The sequence below is a fragment of the Perognathus longimembris genome, chromosome 3 (genome assembly GCF_023159225.1).
Source record: "Perognathus longimembris pacificus isolate PPM17 chromosome 3, ASM2315922v1, whole genome shotgun sequence".
Taxonomy (NCBI): domain Eukaryota; kingdom Metazoa; phylum Chordata; class Mammalia; order Rodentia; family Heteromyidae; genus Perognathus; species Perognathus longimembris.
Genome location: NC_063163.1, coordinates 79,868,222 through 79,889,632, shown reverse-complemented (window position 1 = coordinate 79,889,632; position 21,411 = coordinate 79,868,222). Strand labels below are relative to the sequence as shown.

At 45.8% G+C, this 21,411-nt stretch overlaps 1 protein-coding gene across 1 annotated transcript in view; it reads left to right on the top strand.

The window, feature by feature from the left end:
• Positions 1–4,334: 4,334 nt before the first annotated feature.
• Positions 4,335–21,411, top strand: part of Coro1c (coronin 1C) — a 70,755-nt gene continuing 53,678 nt past the window's right edge. Inside the window, exon 1 of the mRNA XM_048342767.1 lies at positions 4,335–4,435. The gene's annotated coding sequence lies outside the window, so the exon portion shown is untranslated. The remainder of the gene's footprint in view (positions 4,436–21,411) is intronic.

Below are 21,411 nucleotides of genomic sequence, written 5' to 3'. Positions count from 1 at the left end.
TGTTTTTGCTGATCCTGGGGCTTGAACTCTGGGCTTGGGTACTGTCCCTGAGCCCCTTTTTGCTCAAGGCTAGGGCTCTACCACTTGAGCCACAGTGTTACTTCTGGCTTTTCCTGTAATTAGTTGGAGATAAGTGTCTCAACAGCCAGGTGCCTGTAATCCTAGCTACTCAGGAGGCTGAGATCTGAGGACTGCAATTCAAAGCCAGCCGTGGCAGGAAAGTCCATGAGACTTATTGCCAATAAACTATTCAGAAAAAGCAAGAAGTGGTCCTGTGGCCCAAGTGGTAGAACACTAGACTTGAGTACAGAAAGGCTCAAGGATAGAGCCTAGACTTTGAGTTCAAACCCCAGGACCAGCAAAAAAAAAAAAAAAGTACCTCAAAATACCTCACAGACTTTCTTGCCTGGGCTGCCTTTGAATCATAATCCTCAAATCTCAGGCTCTTGAGTAGCTAGGATTACAGGCATGAGCCACTGGTGCCTGGCTGGGATTTTTTTTCCAGTCCTGGGGCTTGAACACAGGGCCTGAGCACTGTCCCTGGCTTCTTTTTGCTCAAAGATAGCACTCTGCCACTTGAGCCACAGTGCCACTTCTGGCTTTTTCTATATATGGGGTGTAGAGGAATCAAACCCAGGGCTTCTTGTATGCGAGGCAAGCTCTCTAGCAGTAGGCCATATTCCCAGTCCCTCGGCTTCTTTTTACTCAAGGCTAGCACTCTACCACTTGAGCTACAATGTAACTTCTGGCTTTTTCCATGTATGTGGTACTGAGGAATTGAACCTAAGGTTTCATGTATGCTAGGCAAGCACTCTATCGCTATGCCTCATTCTCAGCCCTGGAAATCCTTTTGTGTGTGTGGATATGTATGTGTGAAGGTATTGGTGCTCAAACACATAAAGCCTCCTAATCTCACTCAGTTTTTCTCCTGTACCACTGGAGCCATGCTTTCAGTTCTGTCCCTTTTGCTAGTTCATTGGGTGTAAGAGCTGTCTGCCAGAGCTGGCTTCTAAACTTCCTGAGTAGTTGGGATTACAAGCATGACCCACCACGACCTGGCACTCTGGAAATATCATAATTCTATCATATTAAAGAACTGGAAGGGAATCAAATGATATTTATTATTTTGTCCATATAGAAATTTGAACTAAGGGCCTTGAGCTTGCCCAGTTGGTATGTTACCATTTGAGCCATGCCTCCAGTCTACCTTTTTGCTGATTCTTTTGGAGAGGGAGATCTGTGGACTTTATTTGGGGGGATAGGCTTGGCTTGGCTTTGAACTTTAATCCTTCAAATTTCAGCCTTCTGAATCACTAAGATTACCAGCTGGAAACAACATGTTTTAATTATCGGCTGAGTGTTTGACCCTGCCTTCATTTATTGATGATAAAACTCCTGGGGCTGAGTGTAGTTCAGATAGTAAAATGCTTGTCTAGAATTGCAAGGCCATAGGTTCCATCCCCAGCACTGAAACCAACAACAACAAACCCAAACAACCAGAGGCTGGGAATGTGGCTTAGTGGTAGAGTACTTGCCTAGCATATGAAGCCCTGAGTTTGATTCTTCCGTACCACATACACAGAAAAAGCCAGAAGTAGAGCTGTGACTCAAGTGGTAGAGTGCTAGCCTTGAGCAAAAGAAGCTCAGAGACAGTGCCCAGGTCCTGAGTTTAAGCCCCAGGACTGGCAAAAAACCAAACCAAAACAAAATCACCTCTCTCTTCTGAACTCCTGAATTTTCTTTTTTTTTTTTTTTTTTTTTTTTTTTTTTTTTTTCTATTTTTTTTTTTTTGGCCAGTCCTGGGCTTTGGACTCAGGGCCTGAGCACTGTCCCTGGCTTCTTCCCGCTCAAGGCCAGCACTCTGCCACTTGAGCCACAGCGCCGCTTCTGGCCGTTTTCTGTATATGTGGTGCTGGGGAATCGAACCTAGGGCCTCGTGTATCCGAGGCAGGCACTCTTGCCACTAGGCTATATCCCCAGCCCAGAACTCCTGAATTTTCAAAATGACTTTCTGAAGTAAGTATCTTCACAATCCTTGATGAGAAGAGGAGGGTCTAGAGGGAGTCCAGAGCAGAATCCTGTCACACCCTACCCAAGTTCAGCTGAATTGAAACCCCAGTCTGTCAACATCCAAAGTCCATGGCTTTTTTTTTTTCTTGTCCTGTCCTGATAGCCCAGAGAGAGGCTGTCTGGCATAATGACTAACTGGTTAATTCTGCACACTCTGCACTTAGGGAAGCCACTGACCCTGGGTAATCTCAATTATCCAAGTCTCTGTCTCTGATTCTTGGGAATCTCTGAGATTGATTTCTATGCCTGGCCAGACTTGTTGGGGGAATTTCAGATGAGTTTATGGCATAAGGCACGCAAATCATGTCTGATATAATCTGTTTTCCCAGGAGGGTTAATCAGGGATTCCCAGCTCCATGTCCAAGCACTTTATCTACCTTCATTTCCCCCAAACCACTAACACACCCGTTGCTAACAATGCCCTTGTTTAAGTAAAGTTAGGAATAGTGGAATAGCAAGTCACTTTTCGACATCATCACACGCCAGAATCTTCACCTTTATCTAACTTAAATGAAGCCAAGTGGCAGATCTTGGGGTCTTTCCTGTTAGCAACAGTTGCTTGAAGGTAAAATAAGACTTTCCTTCTATACCGTTGAGTCACAGCAGCAGCAAGAGGGTCTATATGTTTATCACAAGCCAGTGTCCAGAGCAGTACTACAGCTGTACTATCTAGCTCACAGAACACTGGAGGGAGAACTGTCATTCCTCTATCTCACAAAGAAACAGAAGGATAGCAGAGCCCATACCTGTCATCCTAGCTACTTAGGAGGCTGAGATCTGATGATGAAGGTTCGAGGCCAGTCCCTGCAGGATAGTCCATGAAACTTACCTCACCAATTTAACTACCAAAAAAGCCAGAAGTGGACCTGTATGGCTCAAGTTGTAGAGAGCCAGCCTTGAGTGAAAAAGCTAAAGGACAGTATCCAGGACCTGAGTTCAAGACCTCCCCCCCCCAAAAAAAAAAGAAAGAAACTGATCCTTTAGAACAGAAATAATTTGCCATGAAAGAAAAAGAAAAGAAACAGCTTTTAGAGAAGTAATTTGCCATGAAAGCTGTTTTGGTTTGGTTGGACCTTAATGTATATATGTAACATATTTCTTCATTCCCCCCTTTTTCTTTTAAATGCTGGGATTGAACCAAGGCCTTGTGCATGTCAACCTAAACTAGCTCCTTCCCATTTTACAACAGTGCTACATCCCCAGGCCTTGGGAATCTGAAGTGAGTTGCACAGATATCTGCCTTTAGGCTGGCCTCTCAGTCCCCACCAGGGCCTGTTCCCCCAAATCCTGACATTTCACAGTTTGGCATTTTTGAAAAGGAGTCTTCCTATAAACTGGGTACCTCCACTCTGAAGCCTAGGAAGCAGAGGCCCAGGTGACACAGTCTGACAGGGGTGGAATCCTAGCTTGCACTCTGATTTACTAAGGAACTTTGGAATCTTCATTTCCTTACCTGGGGAATGGGGTTGATTAGCTGCCTCAGATGAGGTGGGGATTATAAGGGTGTGGCCCAATCCCAGGACAGCTGTACCTTAACAGGAACGACATCGAGAAGGACAGAGGGCCTGGAGTCCCCCCAGCCCCGCCCTCATCCAGGCGCGCGGGTGATGGGGGCGAGGAGAGAAGCGTAGGGCGGAAGTGGGGGCGGGGACTCGAGAATCCAGGGCTGAGCTTGCACTTGAAGGCTTTGACAATGGGTGGGGCCTGGGATGCAGCAAATAAGATTACAAGACTTCTGGAACTAGGTGTTTTTTTTTTTTTTTTTTTTGGAGCTGACGGCCTCGACCAGAAACAGAGTGCCGGGGAGTTGTGCTTAGGAAGCCTGGAGGCTGGTTTAAAAGCTTGGCTGGGCAGTGGGCAGGGCTCCAGGAGGCTGAAGTTACCGGCTTAAAAAGGGCTCTGGGGAAATCTTGGAGGAGCCCAGCGGGTTAGTGGGCGTAGCTCTAAGAACCCCGCCCCAGGTTCTAAGGCGCACTGGGCGTGGCTCTGGGCGCCTGTGGGCGTGGCTCCCAGGCACTGAAGTGACTGAAGAGCGGGGCGTGTGCTGGGGGCACCGCCCTCCTCTGCAGCCCCCTGTATCCATCCGGGTGACCAGAGAGGGCGCTAAAGAGGACAGAGGTGTGGAGCGTAGAGTGGAAGCGGGCTTCCCTCCCGGAAGTGGGCGTGGCACGCCGCGGCTCCGCGGCCTGTGGTTGGGTGCGACGCGGAGCGGGGGCGGGGCTTGCGCACGGCGGCCGGGGCGGTGGCGGCTGTCCGCGCCCCTCCCCCGCGCCGTGCTCAGTGCCTGGCGGGAGGCGGCAGCGGTTGGAGGGTTTGCCGGGCTTTGCAGCTGGGACTTCGGCGGCGCCTCAGGCACCTCGGCCTGGTGAGGGGCGCGCGCTCAGCGGGGTTGCTCGGGGGTCCGGCGGGCGAGAGGGCGGACGGTGCGGGCAGGTGGGCCGGCAAACCCGGCCCCTCAGCATGTGCCGGCGCCGGCTGACAGGAGCCGGCGGGGCGCGGGGCCGTGCGCGGCGGAAGGCGGAGGGCTGGGGTGCGCGCGGGGCGCCGATCCCGGGGTGCGCTGCTGGATTCTGGAGCCTGGGGACCTTAGGAGCCAGCCATTTGTCCTGGGGAGCGCGAAGCGGGGTCCCGGCGGGGAGGAGGTTGCCCTGGGGAGGACTTGGGGGGGGGGTTCTGCAGCCCTCGCTGCCGGGTGGGGGAGCCGAAAGCAGCTCCAGGGAGGTTCTCCGGGGTCCGGGACCGGCCGCCGGGTTCGAAGAGGACCTGGGTGGCGAGGGGGGGGCTGGAGGTGATGGCGCGGAGCCCCGGGGGCGCCAGGCCTGGGGGCGGGGCTTGAGCCGTCCTGGGGAGCGGGAGCGGCGGCCGGGGCGGCTCACGTGGGGCCGGGGGCCACGGGGCCCAGCCTGGGGCGCAGGGCCGAGGGCGGCTGCCTGATAGGGGCTTGGCTGGCTCGCGGCGCGCGTCCTTTGGGGGGCCTGGCGGGCCGGTGGAGGGCCTCGACCGGGCAGGGCAGGGCAGGGTGGGGCTTGCTTGCTTGGAGTAATTTGGGTGGGGGCTGCTTAGGGAAGCGGGAGCCTGGTGGCTCGGAAGAGGAAGAACCCGGCTGCAGGCTCGCTGCAGAGCTGGGGGATCTAGGGGGTCTGAGCAGTCCGGGTGATTCAGAGATCTGCGGGGTCCCCCCCCCACCATGCCGGGCAGCTGGCGAGGGACGCAGGAAAAAGGAGCGCTGTGCAGGTGGGGCTAAGCTGGAGATCAGATGTGGAAAGGGTGGAGATGCAGGAAGCCAGGTCTCCCGCCTGTCCCCGACAGACAGCACGCACACCGAGCTCTCAAATAATTGCAGCGTGTTGGGGGAAGTGGCCGGCTGCGGGGGAGAGCCGAGAAGAAAGGGGCTTCCTCTTGGGAGGGAGGTGCCGGCCCTGCCAGCCTTTTTTGGGAGTGTTCAAAGGGTTTTCATCGCTGGAAAAGGAAATGTAAGCTTTACTGCCTCGTGGTTTAGAATCACATCCTATATTTGGCCTTAATGTAGGCTGTCCTTGTTTTGTGGTGTCTGAAGTGCTTGCTCTACACGTTGCAAATGTGGGTTTCTGAGTGAGAAGAAAATCACAAGTTGTTCACCTTTCCCAAGAGAGCAACATGCAAAGGCCTTCCCTTCCTGTAAGATACTTTAAAGGCTGGAATGTAGTATGTGCTGGTGCAGCGAACGTATTTGCTTTTGGAAAATAGTTGTCACAAAAATTAGGCCCTCTTGCCACAGGCTTCCTACCTGGACTACATTGTAGAACAGTATTTATAGGGCTCCTCCGTCACTCAGTATAATGCAGCTCATTGTCCTTATCTGGCAGAACTCTCTCCTGACATCAGGGCCTGCAAAAATAGACAGAAACTTGATTAAATATAAGCATTTGCTTTTTTATAATCAGTTCAATGGTGAAGGCAAATAATCTGATTTAAATTCAGTTTTGTATTCCTCTTAGAACTGAAGAAATGGGCAAGTTGACTTCAGACTTGATTCTGTATATGATCAAAAGACGCCTTAGAAATAACACAGGTGCCTGTAGTTCACGCCTATAATCCTAGCTACTCAAGAAGTTGAGATCTGAGGATCAGTGTTTGAAGCCAACACAGGCAGACAAATCCAAGAGACTTATCCAGTTAACCAATCAACAGCTGGAACTGGAATGACTCAGTAATAGAGTGCCAGCACAGGGTGGGGGAAACTGAGTTAAAGCTCCAGGCCCTTAGTTCAAGCTCCAGTACTGGTAACCCCCACCCCCCAGGGGGGGAATAAGTGTTTTTTACTGGTGAGGTATGTTTCCTACTCATAATGTTTGAGTAGGAGGCTTGATACTAAACATTGGATCTGAGTGATTGCATAACTTAATAGGAAAAAAGTGAACTAAAGTATAATTGTTGTATGGTAGGTCTGGAAGTCAGTGTCTTGTGTCCGTGGTGGTGTGTGTACTGAGGATTAAGCAGAGTTGGTATAACGGTCAAGTACATACCTTTTAGACAAATCTAGAGCTTGCATGGTCTATGTCTGTGTTTTGATTACTTGTGGATGGCCATATTTATATGTATATATGCATATGTGTTGGTCATGGGAATTGAACTGAGGGCCTAGATGCTGTGCTGTCCCTGAGCTTTTTAACGGTTATTACCTAACAATGTGAGCCACAGCTCCACTTTCAGCTTTTTGAGTGGTTAGAGGTAAGAGCCTCAAAGACTCTCTTGCCCAGGCTGGCTTTGAAACCACAATCCTTAGATCTCAGCCTCCTTAGTAGCTAGGAATACAGGTGTGAGTTAAAGCCTAGTATATTTAAATAGACAAATGCCAGTGGAGTATCACTGTATACAATATTGGATTTTTCAGAGTTATTTGTTACTTTGCCTGAAGATTATGCAAATCACTATTTGTGTATATGGATAAGATTCAGGATGGATGAAATAGTATTTTTATTTTTTATTTTATTTTTTTGTCATTCCAGGGCTTGAACTTAGGGTCAGGGCGCTGCTGTCACTGAGCTTTTGTGCTCAAGGCTAGCACTCTACCATTTAGTCACTCCTCTGCTTCCAGCTTTTTGGTGGTTAACCATAGATAAGAGTCTCTCACTGCCTTTCCTGCCTGTGCTGTCTTGGAACTACAATCCTCCGATCTCAGCCTCCTGAGATTACAGGTGAGAGCAGCCACCACCCAGCAACCCTTGGAATTTTTAATGTAAGTGTATGTTTAACATCTGTCATTTCTGGGATCCAGACTAGCCGTGGGAAAATGTTCAAAATGATACATGGTTGAGTTCCTAGTTATGTAAGTGGCAATGTGTAAGATTCAGTTCTTCATCGTGGCTGAATATTAATTTCTTAATATTTTGGTTGATCACAAAATGGTGCTTTAGACACAGATACTATTGCTGGGTGTGGTAGCACTTGCCTGTAATCGTAGCACACAAAGCAGAGGCAGAAAGATGGCAAGCTAGAAAGACTATCTCAAAAGCAAAAGAACCATTGTTTACTGATTGTAAATAAACAAAAATAAGGCAAGTATCAGTCATAGGGCTGTTTTATTTCTAACATCTTTCAAGGGTGAAGCAGAATAAAATTGGAGAGCTACTTTTATATTCAAGGTATAAATCTATGTAGCTAAACCTCTAGCTTGTTATCCAGTGATGGTATTCCTATCTTTTTTTTTTTTTTGGCCAGTCCTGGGCCTTGGACTCAGGGCCTGAGCACTGTCCCTGGCTTCTTCCCGCTCAAGGCTTGCACTCTGCCACTTGAGCCACAGCGCCGCTTCTGGCCGTTTTCTGTATGTGTGGTGCTGGGGAATCAAACCCAGGGCCTCGTGTATCCGAGGCAGGCACTCTTGCCACTAGGCCATATCCCCAGCCCATGTATTCCTATCTTAACCTATCAGTTACAAAAACTTTTCTGGCACTTTTCAGTTTGTCTTTTTAAATTGAAGTTGGCTTTTTTGTATTAAAATACGGAATTCTTCATGAATATTTCAGTATGACCTAGTACCTAAGAATGTTAAGTAATAGAATCTCTCTGGGTTTCATTGCCCTAGTTGAGTTCTTTTAAAGCGAGTGAACAAGATTCTATCCACTTTGTATTACGATGGTGCATAATGAAATTTTTTTGTTATGATAGCTTTATTAAATTAACCATAATTCTCTTGGATATATTAGGGTTTGAACTCAAAGTCTTTTGCTTACTAGGAAGCCACTCTACTATTTGAGCTATACACTGCTCTGCTCCTCCTCCTCCCCCTCATGCCAAATCCTTTTTACTTTAGTGGTTTTTCAGCTAACTTATTGTGTCTGGGCTGGCCTGGAACATACTCCTGTTGTAGTTCCTATGTTGCTGGGATGACAGTTGTACACCATTAAGCCCAGGTTTTTATTGGTTGAGATGAGGCTCTTGTAAACTTTTTGCCTGGACTGGCCTCAAACTGTGATCCTCCCATCTTGAGTAGATAGGATTATAGGGAAAAGCCACTATTCCTGGCTACAGTTCACTCATTTATAAGTGCACAGTTGAATGGTTTTTAGTGTATTCACAGAGTTGTGTAGCCATTAACCACTACAATTTTACATGTTTTCATCACCCCAAGAAAGAAGCCCACTACCAGGCAGTCTCCCTTCACTGTTCTCCCTTCCCAGTCCTCATAACTACACATCTACCTTCTCTGTGGATTGCCTGTATAGCATTTATCATGTAAATAGACTGATTCAGTATGTGGTCTTTTGTGTCTAGCTCTTTGATTTAGCATGTTTTTAAGATTTATATAGTCTTTCTCTCTGCTCTTGGTGGGACCAGAGTGTGAATTCAGGGCCTTGTACCTTACTAGACAGGTGCTGTATTACTTTAGCAGTGCACCTAGCCCTTTTGCTCTAGCTTTGTGCTCGTGATCCTCTTCCCTATGCCTCATGAGTAGCTGGGATGACATAACCACACCTGACTTGTTCACTGAGATGCAGTGTTTCAAACGTTCCCCAGGTGTTCAACCAGAGTCCTTGTCTGCCTCTGGAGTAGCTAGGGCCTCAACTTTCCTTTTGTGATACTGAGGTTTGCTCTCAGGGCCTTCTGCTTGCTAGGCAGTTAGATAAGCATACCGCCACTTGAACCACAACCCTAGTCTGTGGATATGTGTGTGTGTGTGTGTGTGTGTGTGTGTATTTATATATATATATATATATATATATATATTTTGTTTGTTTGTTTGCCAGTCCTGGGGCTTGAACTCAGGGCCTGAGCACTATCCCTGGCTTCTTTTTGCTCAAGGCTAGCACTGTACCTTTTGAGCCACAGTGCCACTTCTGGCTTTTTCTGTTTATATGGTGCTAAGGAATCAAACCCAGAGCTTCATGAATGCTAGGCAAGCACTCTACCGCTAAGCCACATTCCCAGCTCCGTGCTTATGTTTTAATTGTTGTGTTATTTGTGTGTTTTAGATACAAATTCTTTTTTCAGATAAGTGATTTACAAGAATTTTCTCCTATTTGAGTTATCTTTTGACTTTCTTGATTCCCTGCACTGAAACACAAAACATTTTAATTTTTATTTATTTAGCATGTCTTGGTACTTGAGCTCTGGGCCTGGATACTGTCCCCAAGCTTCTTTTACTCAAAGCTAGTGCTCTACCACCTGAGCTACAGTGCCACTTCCAGCTTTTTCTGAGTAGTTTATTGGCGATAAAGCCTCACAGATTTTCCTGCTTGGGCTGGCTTTGAACTGTGATCCTCAGATCTCATCCTCCTGAGTAGCTAGGATTACAGGTGTGAGCCACCAGCACCTGGCAACATTTTAAGTTTGGATGATATGCAGTTTGTAAATAATAGACTTACAAGTTAGGAATGACAGTCCTGACATGACACTGTCATCAGTCATTGATGTTCTGTAAATTAGAAGCCAGGGATAAAAGGGCTAGGGAAAAACTTGAACAAGTTCATTTTCAGGTATGCTTTGGTGCAAAGGGTTCATTAGGGACTATATCCTTTGCCTGTTCCCATCCTGTAACTGCCACCACCCATTCTGTTCTTCCTCTGTATGTGAATCACACACAGATTTCTTTTCCCCTTCCTTCCTTTCTTCCTTTCTCTTTCTTCCTTTCTTCCTTTCTTCCTTCCTTCCTTCCTTTCTTTCTTTCTTTCTTTCTTTCTTTCTTTCTTTCTTTCTTTCTTTCTTTCTTTCTTTCTTTCTTTCTTTCTTTCTTTCTTCTCTCTCTCTCTGTCTCCCTCCCTTCCCTTCCTTCCTTCCCTTCCTTCCTTCCTTCCTTCCTTCCTTCCTTCCTTCCTTCCTTCCTTCCTTCCTTCCTTCAACTCACAGCCTGGGCACTGTCCCTGAGCTACTTTTGCTCAAGGCTAGCACTCTTATCACTTGAGCCACAGCATTACTAACATTTTTTTCTGTTTATGTGGTCCTGAGGAAATGAACCCAGGGCTTCATGCATGCTAGGCAAGCACTGTACAACTAAGCCAAATTCCCAGCCCTCAAACAAACAGGTTTCTGATGTGGGCCTGCTCATTCTTTCCTTCCTTCCAGTCTTCCTCCCCAGAGCCACTCCCTGAACCATCCTATCTCTAGTCTTGTGATTCGCTCATTACTCACCTGCCCCCTTTCACTTTCCAAATCCTGTGGGACATGTGGGCTGGAGGGTGTGACGTTTCCTCTCTGCATACTGCCTCTTCCAAGCAGGCAGGCACAGGCAGGCAGTGCCTCTGCCCTCCCTGGTGTACCATACAGCCACCACTCTTGTGTGCTGAGGAGCCCGACCTGGATTTGAGTTTGCACTGTGGCAGCTCTTCCCAGAGAGCAGTGAGGCAGGGATTCCCACAGAGGGAAGGCACACTGCCATCGCTGCTCCCTGCTTGTCCACCACTCCTGCTGGTATTTGCTGGGTGAAGCATGCATTATTGAGCTTAAGTGGGGTCAGGGTTTCTCTGAGTATTAACATCCTTATATTTAGGTTAAAATAACCTGACTTGAGTCAGTATATCTATACATAGTCTTCTATTCTTCATAAATGTATTAAATATATTTATTCCCCCCTCCCCTCCAGTCCTGGGGCTTGGGACTCAGGGCCTGAGCACTGTCCCTGGCTTCTTTTTGCTCAAGGCTAGCACTATACCTCTTGAGCCACAGCACCACTTCTAGCCTTTTCTGTTTATGTGGTACTGAGAAATTGAACTCAGGGCCTCATGCATGCAAGGCAAGCACTCTACCACTAAGCCACATTCCCAGACCTTAAATATATTTAGATTATCCTTACTACTCACAAGGCTGAGAACTGAGGATCATGGTTCAAGACCAGCCTGGGCAGAAAGTCTATGAGACACATATCTCCAATTAACTACCTAAAAAGCTGAAAGTGGAGCTGTGGTTCAAACAGTAGAGTATTAACCTTTATAAAGCTCAGGGACAGAGCCCAGGCCCTGAGTTCAAGCCCTAGCACCATAAATAATTTTTTTTCATGTATCTGAATTCAAGTCTGGGTATCAACACACACGCACACGCACACGCACGCATGCACACACGGTTATATGGGCCTTCAAAACCAGGCTGATCTGGGTTTCACTCCTGGCTTGGCTAGAGCCCCAGTTTCCTGCTGTAGCTGATGCCTGCTGGTTACCTTTCAGGGTTCTTGCCAACATTCAGTGGAGGAAGGGGTGAGAATGGTGAGATACAGAGTAGACCCTAGTGTTAGTGAACAACTGTGGGGAAGGAAATGGAGCAAGTCTGATACATTGTACTTGATGTGAAGCTGCTAAGGTATGGATTCTCATTTCTACCACTGAAGGGTGCAGTGTCTTATTTTGGGAGGAGTGGGAGGTTAACAGCAAACAAGGGAGTACATTTGCATCTGTCTGAGTTGAAAATGCCTATTCAGACAAGTTTCCCTTATTCAGGCTTCTGCTTGTATTCATTCTGCCTGTGTCTGCTTGGGGAAAGGGGTTTGGAGTTTAGAAGGAGATTGTACTACAGCCCTGAGATACTCATCTGCTCATAATGTGACTGGCAGCATTGTGATAAAGTGTAAATCTGTGTGTGGGAAAAGAGCCTTCATAGTTCATAGAATGGTAAATTAGGCCTGTCATTTGGGTCTTAAAAACAGTTTCTTCTGTTTGATTGCAGAACTAAGAAATGCGTGATGCCGAGGTCTGAGGGAGACAAGACTTGCATGTATTAGAATAGTCAGTATTCTGGACTACAGGATTTAAGGTGGTCCTTGCATAAGTTATTTTTCCCCTTTAGGTCAGATAATTATCTACTTTAAAATTCTGAATAATAAGATCATATCTAATGCCACTATCTTTTTTTTTTTTGCCAGTCCAGGGGCTTGATCTGAGGGCCTAGGCTCTGTTTTTCTGTCTTTTTTTTTCTTTTTTCTTTTTTGTAGTTTAGTGGAGATAAGAGTCTTACACACTTTCCTTGGCTGGCTTCCACCATGATAATCAGATCTCGGCCTCCTGAGTAGCTAGAATTACAGGTGTGAGCTACCGGCACTCAGTTTTATGCCCACTGTCTAACCACCTTGTAAAGAATCTGTCCTGTGAGGAACATTTGGGAATTGTCTGGTGCAGAGGTGTGTGAAGTCACTGTGAGCACAGCTGTCTGAGCAGGAGCTCCCTTGACAGGTACTCCTTCCTGGCCAGAGCTGGACACCCTGAACTATTCCTTGAGTGTCTATCGTAGCTTTGTTTGTTTGTTTGCCAGTCTTGGGCTTGGACTCAGGGCCTGTGCACTGTCCCTGCCTTCTTTTTACTCAAGGCTAGCACTCTACCACTTAGCCACAGCGCCACTTCTGGCTTTTTTCATATATGTGGTGCTGAGGAATCGAACCCAGGGTTTCATGTATGCGAGGCAAGCACTCTACCACTAGGCCATATTCCCAGCCCCTATCCTAGCTTTGGACATGTGCATCTGGGCTCTGCTCTGAGCTCACAGGGCAGAAGAGACCTTGCCCAGGAGCCTAACTGTCCCTATCCCCTCACACTTCATGCCATATGGCGTTTACATTTCTTTTCTAATTAATTATTAGAGTGGATTCATAGTAGTATAGTGTAAGGTTTTTTGTGGGTTTTTTTTTTTTTTTGGCCAGTCCTGGAGCTTGAACTCAGGGCCTGGATACTGTCCCTGAGCTTCTTTTTAATTTATTTATTTCTTTTTTGTCAAAGGGATGTACAGAGGGGTTACAGTTTCATATGTAAGGCAGTGCATACCTTGCTTATCCAACTTGTTACCTCCTCCCTCATTTTTCCCCCATCCCTGAGCTTTTGATCAAGAGTAGCATTCTACCACTTGTCACAGCTCCACTTCTGGCTTTTTCTGTGTATGTGGTAGTGCGGAATTGAACTCAGATCTTCATGCATACTAGGCAAGTACTCCACCACTAAGCTACATTCCCCACCCTTACTGTAAGTTTTTCTTCTAATTTTGGGTTACTTTTTTCTTTTTTTTATAATTTGATCTGGTCATAGCTTCCCATTTTTAGTCTCTGACCCAGTGCAATAGTTCAGCCTTGGACTCAGGATCTAGGTGCTGTCCCTTAGCTTTTTCACTCTAGGCTAGTACTCTGCCACTTGAGCTGCATCTCCACTTCCACCTTTCTTGCTGGTTGATTGGAGAGAGTCTCAGGGACTTTTCTGTCCAGGCTGGCTTTGAATCATAATCCTCAGATCTCAGCCTCCTAAGTAGCCAGGATTACAGGTGTGAACCAATCCCGTCGTCAGGCTTCAGTTCAGCTTTCTTAACTTGCACCTGGTCTTGTGCCAGACCTGCACACTGAAACTGTGTCCAGGTTTTATCTCTTCAGTTTGTTACACAGTTGTTTTTCCACATCCTCAGGGAGCGCTCGAAAAAAGCATGATGATTGGTCCATGTTGTCAGAAGGCTTTTATGTGTATTTTTTTTAGAAACTTGAAAAATACAGGGAATCTCTTAGCTGGGCTTTGATGAACCTTGGTAGATTTAATTTCCTAGATTTTTTTCTTGGGGGCTCAGTGGGGGGAAGAGTCTTGCTATGCAGCCCAAGTTAGCCTTGAATTTAGGATCCTCCTGCCTCAACCTCAAGGATTCTAGAATTATAGTTGTGGACAACCACACCTGGCTAATTTCCTAGTTTTAAGGTGAATTTTTTTTGTCAGCATATCATTAATTTTAAGTTTTCTGTTTCACAGTCTGAGCATTAGTCAGCAGTGATTTATAAGGATTTGTCTTTGACTGTTTTAAAGACCAGTTAATGTTACTAAAGTGCCTTTGTATTATGCCTTGCCAGAAGAAGTAGTACTAGCAGATCATCTGTATGTGAAAGTATTAAGTCTGGACAGGAAAAATGCCAGTGCAGTGCTGAAACTATATAGATTGTAGAGGTTATAGAATACTATTTGGGATTAGCAAAAGCTGGTCATTGCTTCTCAGTGTGGTCCCTCTGTCTTTGGGGCACCAAACCAGTCAGCAAGTTGGTCACTTGGTGGTCTGACAAGTATGCCTTGCTTATCCTGTTGTGGAATCCGGTGCGGGTCTCCAGGTGCTGACCACTATGGAGGTCTTTATCCTGCAGTTATTTCATGAGAGTCTGTAGGAAATACAAGGGAAAGGAAGTTGGGAGAGTAAAGCCCTGGGGGTATATTTTCCACTCTTGACATTGTGGGGTGCTTGACAAAATTCTTAAGCACCCCTTCTTTATGACAAATGTTTAATCACTGTTATTTGCTTACTTCATATGAAAGATACTTAAATTCCTTTTCAAAGTAGTCAAGCATTCTTTTCTAGTTAAAGATTGTAATTCCATTCATTCTTCGGAACTTAAAGAATCAAGACTGACTTACTAATATGAAAGCTCACATGCCGCCTGAGTGGCGACTAAGAAACATGCGTGAACTTGAGCTAGGCTTTCCGTTAGGCACAAGATTTATGAGGAGACTAGTCACTTTATAAGCTAGATGGTGGTGAACTAAGTTTGTGGTTAGTAATATCTTTAACTTAACATTGCCATCTGAGTTTTTCTTGGCAAGCAGGAGAGAGACTGGAGCCAACCAGGGCTGGCCACTACTCTTTGGGGGTGATACTTAATAACGCATGTGTTGTCTGCTTTAGAAATAGAGTGGCTGTCCTGTAGGTTCTTATGTGGGCCATGCGGTGCTCCTTTGTAGCTGCTGCAGGGAAAGGTGAATTGGAAGTCTTGGATTTCTTCGTTTAAAGGCTTCTAGTGTGATCAGATGCATGCAGAGATGTCTGAAATTTAGTGGGCTGCACTGCCCTGTCAAGTGGAGCCTGGTGTAACACACCTGCACAGGGTAGTTGTGGCCTGTGCAGTTTTGTAAAAGTGACCCATTGAGAGCCCTGGTGTAGTTTCTGTTTCTGAGACAGTGTGTACCTTTGGTCCCCAGAGATTATAAACTCACTCACTTGGAACTCAGATGGCATTTTTCATATGGATTCAGCATTAGAAGCTGTGGGGAAGTTCCCAGCTTACACAGTTTTTTTTTTTTATAAGTGGTTAGTGGGGATAGTGGGAGTCAGGATCTTGGGAACTGTCATGTGGGGAAAGAGAAGTTAGGAACCATTTTCCACCTCCCAAGTCCTCCCTGCATGAAGGCCATGTGGCACCCAGAGGCTGCATTCTATATCAAAGAAACCCTCCAGGGGCTTTGGCTCAAATTAATTTCCACTAATATATTTTTAGATTACTATAGTTGCTACTATACTACCACTACCACAATTACCCACTGTTAGGACAACATGTTGCTTTACTCACCCCTGTTAAAGCCACAACATCTCTGTCTTTGTCTCTCTCTTTATCTGTCTCTGTCTCTCTCTTTCTGTCTCTGTCTCTGTCTCTCTCTCTCTCTCTCTCTTTCTCTCTGTGCCAGCCTGGAGCTTGAACTCAGAGTGTTGGTGCTGTCCCTGAGCTTTTTTGCTTGATCCATAGGTCTTCTTCCTTGATCCATAGGTCCACTTCCAGCTTTTTGGTGGTTAATTGGATATGAATCTCATGGACTTTTCTTTCTTTTTTTTTTTGGCCAGTCCTGGGGCTTGGACTCAGGGCCTGAGCACTGTCCCTGGCTTCTTTTGCTCAAGGCTAGCACTCTGCCACTTGAGCCACAGCGCCACTTCTGGCCGTTTTCTGTATATGTGGTGCTGGGGAATTGAACCCAGGGCCTCATGTATACGAGGCAAGCACTCTTGCCACTAGGCCATATCCCCAGCCCTCATGGACTTTTCTGTGAGGGACTTTTCAGTTCTCAGTCTCCTGAGTAGCTAGGAATTCAGGTATGAGCTTCAGGGCTCTGCCTAACATAAATAATATTTATTTTTACTTTGCCAGTCTTGGGGCTTGAACTCAGGGCCTAAGCACTGTCCCTGGCTTCTTTTTACTCAAGGCTAGCGCTCTACCACTTGAGCCACAGCACCACTTTTGGCCTTTTCTGTTTATGTGTTACTGAGGAATTGGACCCAGGGCTTCATGCATGCACACAAACAAGAACCCTACCACTAAGCCACCCTCCCAACTCCCCCTAATTTTTTTTTTTTCCCCAGTCCTGGGGCTTGGACTCAGGGCCTGAGCACTGTCCCTGACTTCTTTTTGCTCAAGGCTAGCACTCTGCCACTTGAGCCACAGCGCCACTTTTGGCCATTTTCTATATATGTGGTGCTGGGGAATTGAACCCAGGGCTTCATGTATGTGAGGCAAGCACTCTTGCCACTAGGCCATATTCCCAGCCCCCTAAATTTTTTGTATTGTGTTAGCAACAAGTTTTCAAGGAGAAAGGTAAGTGAAGGCATAGAAAGTCTGTCAGAGCCCAGGCAAGTAGGGTAGCCCTGAATCAGGAAGAAGCACAAAAGTTCAAGGACAATACCGAGCTCTGAGTTCAAATCCTACAACTTACACTCCCCTCCTCCCCTGCAAAAAAAAAAAAAACACTGATGGTCCCTTTATCTTTTGCATTTGGGGGGGTCATAGCTTGAAAGGCAAAGTGGCTTGGCTTTTATGACCTCTGGGAAATTGAAAAGACAGGGTAGCAGTTGTAAATTGGAGCAGCAGCTTGATGCTGGCCAGAGCTAGGCCCTGGGCTGTTTCTATTTCTTTTTCTTTATTTCTTTATTTTTATTTTTTGGTTGGTCGTGGTACTTGAACTCAGGGCTTGGGCACTTTCCCTGAGCTCTTTTGCTCAAGGCTAGCACTCTACAACTTTGAGCCACATCGCCAACTTCCAGTTTTCTAGTGGTTCATTGGAGATGAGAATCTGATGGACTTTCCTGCCCTGGCTGGCTTTGAACCAAGATCTTAAACCTTCCGAGTAACTAGGATTACAAGCATGAGCCACAAGTGCCCAGTGTATTTTTTTTTTTTTTTTTTTACAATATCTTTTGGCAAGCCATGGGAAATACCACTTTTTTTTGTTACTGCCTTTGTGGAGCCTTGGACTACCTGGTTTCCAAGAATGTTCTTCACACAGACGTTTTATGATGCTCGGGGTAATAGAATTTTTTTTCTGGTGCCATTAAGATATTTCTTATTTCAGAGGTTCTTAATAGCAAGATTAATACCTTGTTTTACTTTAGAAATGTATAAAACACTTAAAGAATACACTGTAAGCCTCCTCTGGTCCTTGAGTGTGAAACGCTTTGGTGAGTTTGGTGTTGAATCAGTCTGTATCTGAACATAGGGTCCTGCCCAGGGTGTGTGACGTGCTGAACTGACAGAACAGGTGTAATAGGGGAGCAGTATGAGATGGGCAACTGGGGTGCCCATATTATGGGAAGTCATGACAAGGCATTTATTCATGTAGTATATCTGAGTAAATTGCAGTTAGGATTGGAGATGGAGTTGCAAAAGAAGAAAGAAATGTTAATTTGTGCGTATTGCTAGTATTAGTGGTTTCTATGCCTTTACTAATTAGTTTTGGGGATTAAATAAGTGAAAATTAAACAGGAAATGTGAGCAACACTGTGATACAGCATTCCTGTTTTTCTAGGTGAAAAGAATGAAGTTTCCTGTGGAATAGGAGCCCAGTTATAAACATTTGTTTATTATAAGTCCCTCTCAGAATTGTCATATATAAATGGCTTAGCAAGGTGTGTATGCATATGAATGTATCCACTTATTGCCATGTTGAGGATCAAACACAGAGTCCCTCCCTCCCTCCCTCCCTCCCTCCCTCCCTCCCTCCCTCCCTCCCTCCCTTCCTTCACAGGGCTTGAACTCTGGGCCAGGAGACTGTCCCTGAGCTCTTCAGCTCAAGACTAGTGCTCTACCAACTGAGGCACAGTGCCACTTCCAGGTTTCTGGTGGTTAATTGGAGATACTAGTCTCACGGACTTTCCTGCCTAGTCTGGCTTTGAACCAAGATCCTCAGATCCCAGCCTCCTGATTAGCTAGGATAGGATTACAGGTATGAGCCACCAGTGCCCAGCCAGAGTACCTTTATTGAAAAATGTTTTATTTGAAAGGTAAATTTTAGAGTTTTTTTTTTTTTTTTTTTTTTTTTTTGGCCAGTCCTGGGCCTTGGACTCAGGGCCTGAGCACTGTCCCTGGCTTCTTCCCGCTCAAGGCTAGCACTCCGCCACTTGAGCCACAGCGCCACTTCTGGCCGTTTTCTGTATATGTGGTGCTGGGGAATCAAACCTAGGGCCACGTGTATCCGAGGCAGGCACTCTTGCCACTAGGCTATATCCCCAGCCCTAAATTTTAGAGTTTTAATTAAAGTGTAAATTTCATAAAAAGCAGAGTGACATCCTGGAAAATATTGGAAACATGGGGCTCTTGTGGCTTTGCTTTGTTGCTAAGAACTAATGAAGTTTTGTCCCAGTGGAAACTCACTTTTCTCTGAAAATCTTAGACACAGTAGATGTGGGAAGGTCTGTAGTTTTTCTCAAGATGAAGATTTTGTGTTAAGATAGCCATTGAAAATGTCCAGTTTCTCTGTTTATGGACAGTAGAGCTTCTCCTTTTTTTTTTTTTTTTCTGGTTGGCAATGGGGCTTGAACTCTGAGTCTAGGCACTGCCCCTGAGCTTTTTAGCTCAAGGCTCTACCACTTTGAGCCACAGTGCCACTTCCAGTTTTCTAGTGGTTAATTGGGGAGGAGAGTCTCATGGCCTTTTCTGCCTGGGCTGGCTTTGAATCTTGGTCCTCAGATCTCAGCCTCATGACTAGCTAGGATCACAGGCATGGGCCACCAGGGCCTGGCTAGAGCTTTTCCTTAATGGCACAGATGGCCCGGTGCAGTACGCATCATGACCTCACATTCTCCCTGGAGAAGGAAGTGGTGTTTATTCACAGTGGCCTAGTAAGGATGTGGGCCAGCCCCAGAGGAATCAGAGGGCAGGGCTTGGGTCATTTGATGTGTTTCATGTGTTTGAAATTGATTTTGTGTGTGTGTGCACTTGTTTGGGTGTGTGCTGGTTACTGGACTTAAACTCAGTGCCAATGTGCTGTCCCTGAGCTTTCTTGCTCAAGGCTAGCACTCTGCCATTTGAACCACAGCTCCACTTACAGCTTTTTGGTGGTTATAGATAAGAGTCTCTTGGATTTTCCTGCCTGGGCTGGCTTTAAACCCTGATCCTCAGATCTCAGTCTCCTGAGTAGCTAGTATTATGTAAAGGCATGAGTCACTGGCACCTGGCATATGTTTGAAATTGAGTAGAGAATTAACAAGAGCCGAGGAAGTAATGTAGGGGGACTCTTGATCCATTTCATCTCTTCCACCACTACATCATTTATGAGTTCATCAGTACTTAATGCAATTTGAAAACTCTAGGCTTAGGTTTATGTTTTATTTTAATTTTTTGCTGGTCCTGGGGTTTGGACTCAGGGCCTGGGCACTGTCCCTGAGCTTCTTTTGCTCAAGGCTAGTACTCTACCACTTGAGCCACAGTACAACTACTTGCCTTTTCTATTTATGTGGTACTGAGGACTCAGCCTAGGGCTTCATGCATGCTAGGCAAGCACTTTACCACTAATCCACATTTCCAGCCTGTAAGTTTGTATTTCGTTAGTGATATTATAAATGTAGCAAGTTGTGAATTATAATTACATTTGTGTGTATGTGTGTTATTATGTGGGGTTTTTTTTTTTGCCAGTCCTGGGGCTTGGACTCAGGGCCTGAGCACTGTCCCTGGCTTCTTTTTGCTCAAGGATAGCACTCTTCCTCTTGAGCCACAGTGCCATATCCGGCTTTTTCTGTTTATGTGTGCTGAGGAATGGAACCCAGGGCTTTGTACATGCTAGGCAAGCACTTTACTGCTAAGCCACATTCCCAGCCCTCTGTGTTATTTTTGGAGATTACTACAAACTATAAATGTAGTTGCTTCAAAGAGTTTCAGTAACAGACGTGAATAAGGGCTGTGGTAGGGGCTGGAAGGGAGGTGGCTTTTTTTTCCCCCCTGAGTTAGGGTTTTACTTCGTAATGTTGGTTCCACAGTAATCACTCTCAGGACAGCCCAAATGTTTCCTCCTGAAAGTGGGCTTTAGTGTATTTGTCTTTAGTTTCCTGGGGGGATTTTTGTTTTGTTGATGAACTTGCATATATGATGTTTTCTTCCCAAAGAGCTGATTTGTAAAGGCACAGGAGTTGTGGTAAAGTATCTGGTTGTTGTTATTCCATTGTCCTCAGTGAGTTACCTTCTTGCAGCTTTTTTTTTTTTTTTTTTTTTCCAGTCCTGGAGCTTGAACTCAGGGCCTGACACTGTCTCTGGCTTCTTTTTTTTCCTCAAGCCTAGCACTCTACCACTTGAGCCACAGTGCCACTTCTGGCTGTTTTCTATATATGTGGTGCTGAAGAATCGAACCCAGGGCTTCATGTATATGAGGTGAACCCTTTACCACTAGGCCATATTCCTAGCCCCTCTTGCAGCTTTTTGTACTCTATTGAAAGTAATGCTACTGTAGTCATCCCCCAGCCCTTTTTAGAGCAATGCTTTGCTGAGGAAATAGTTTGCAGTTTTACTAAAAAGGGTTAGGTAGACAGAATGATTTTTCCTCAGGTGCAGGCATAACATCATTAGGAGATATACTTTCCTGTTCTATCGGATGTCTGTCCATAAATATAAGGAGATTTTTTTATTCTAAACCATGTTATTTTTATTTTCAAATAGCATGCTCAGTGTTTTTATTCAAATTTCAGATATCTTTTTAGGCAAGCAACTGTAGTTTTTTTTCCTTTTCCTCTTCTTTCTCCTCCCTTTTTTCCCCTTCCCTGTCCCTCCTCTCTATGTGTATTTGTGTATGTGCTGTTGTTGAAGATTGAGCCTTGGGCTTTGTGCATGTTCTACCACATAAATGCTCTACTATTGAGCTATACCTTCAATCCATAGTACTGTGCTTTTTAAATGTAATTATT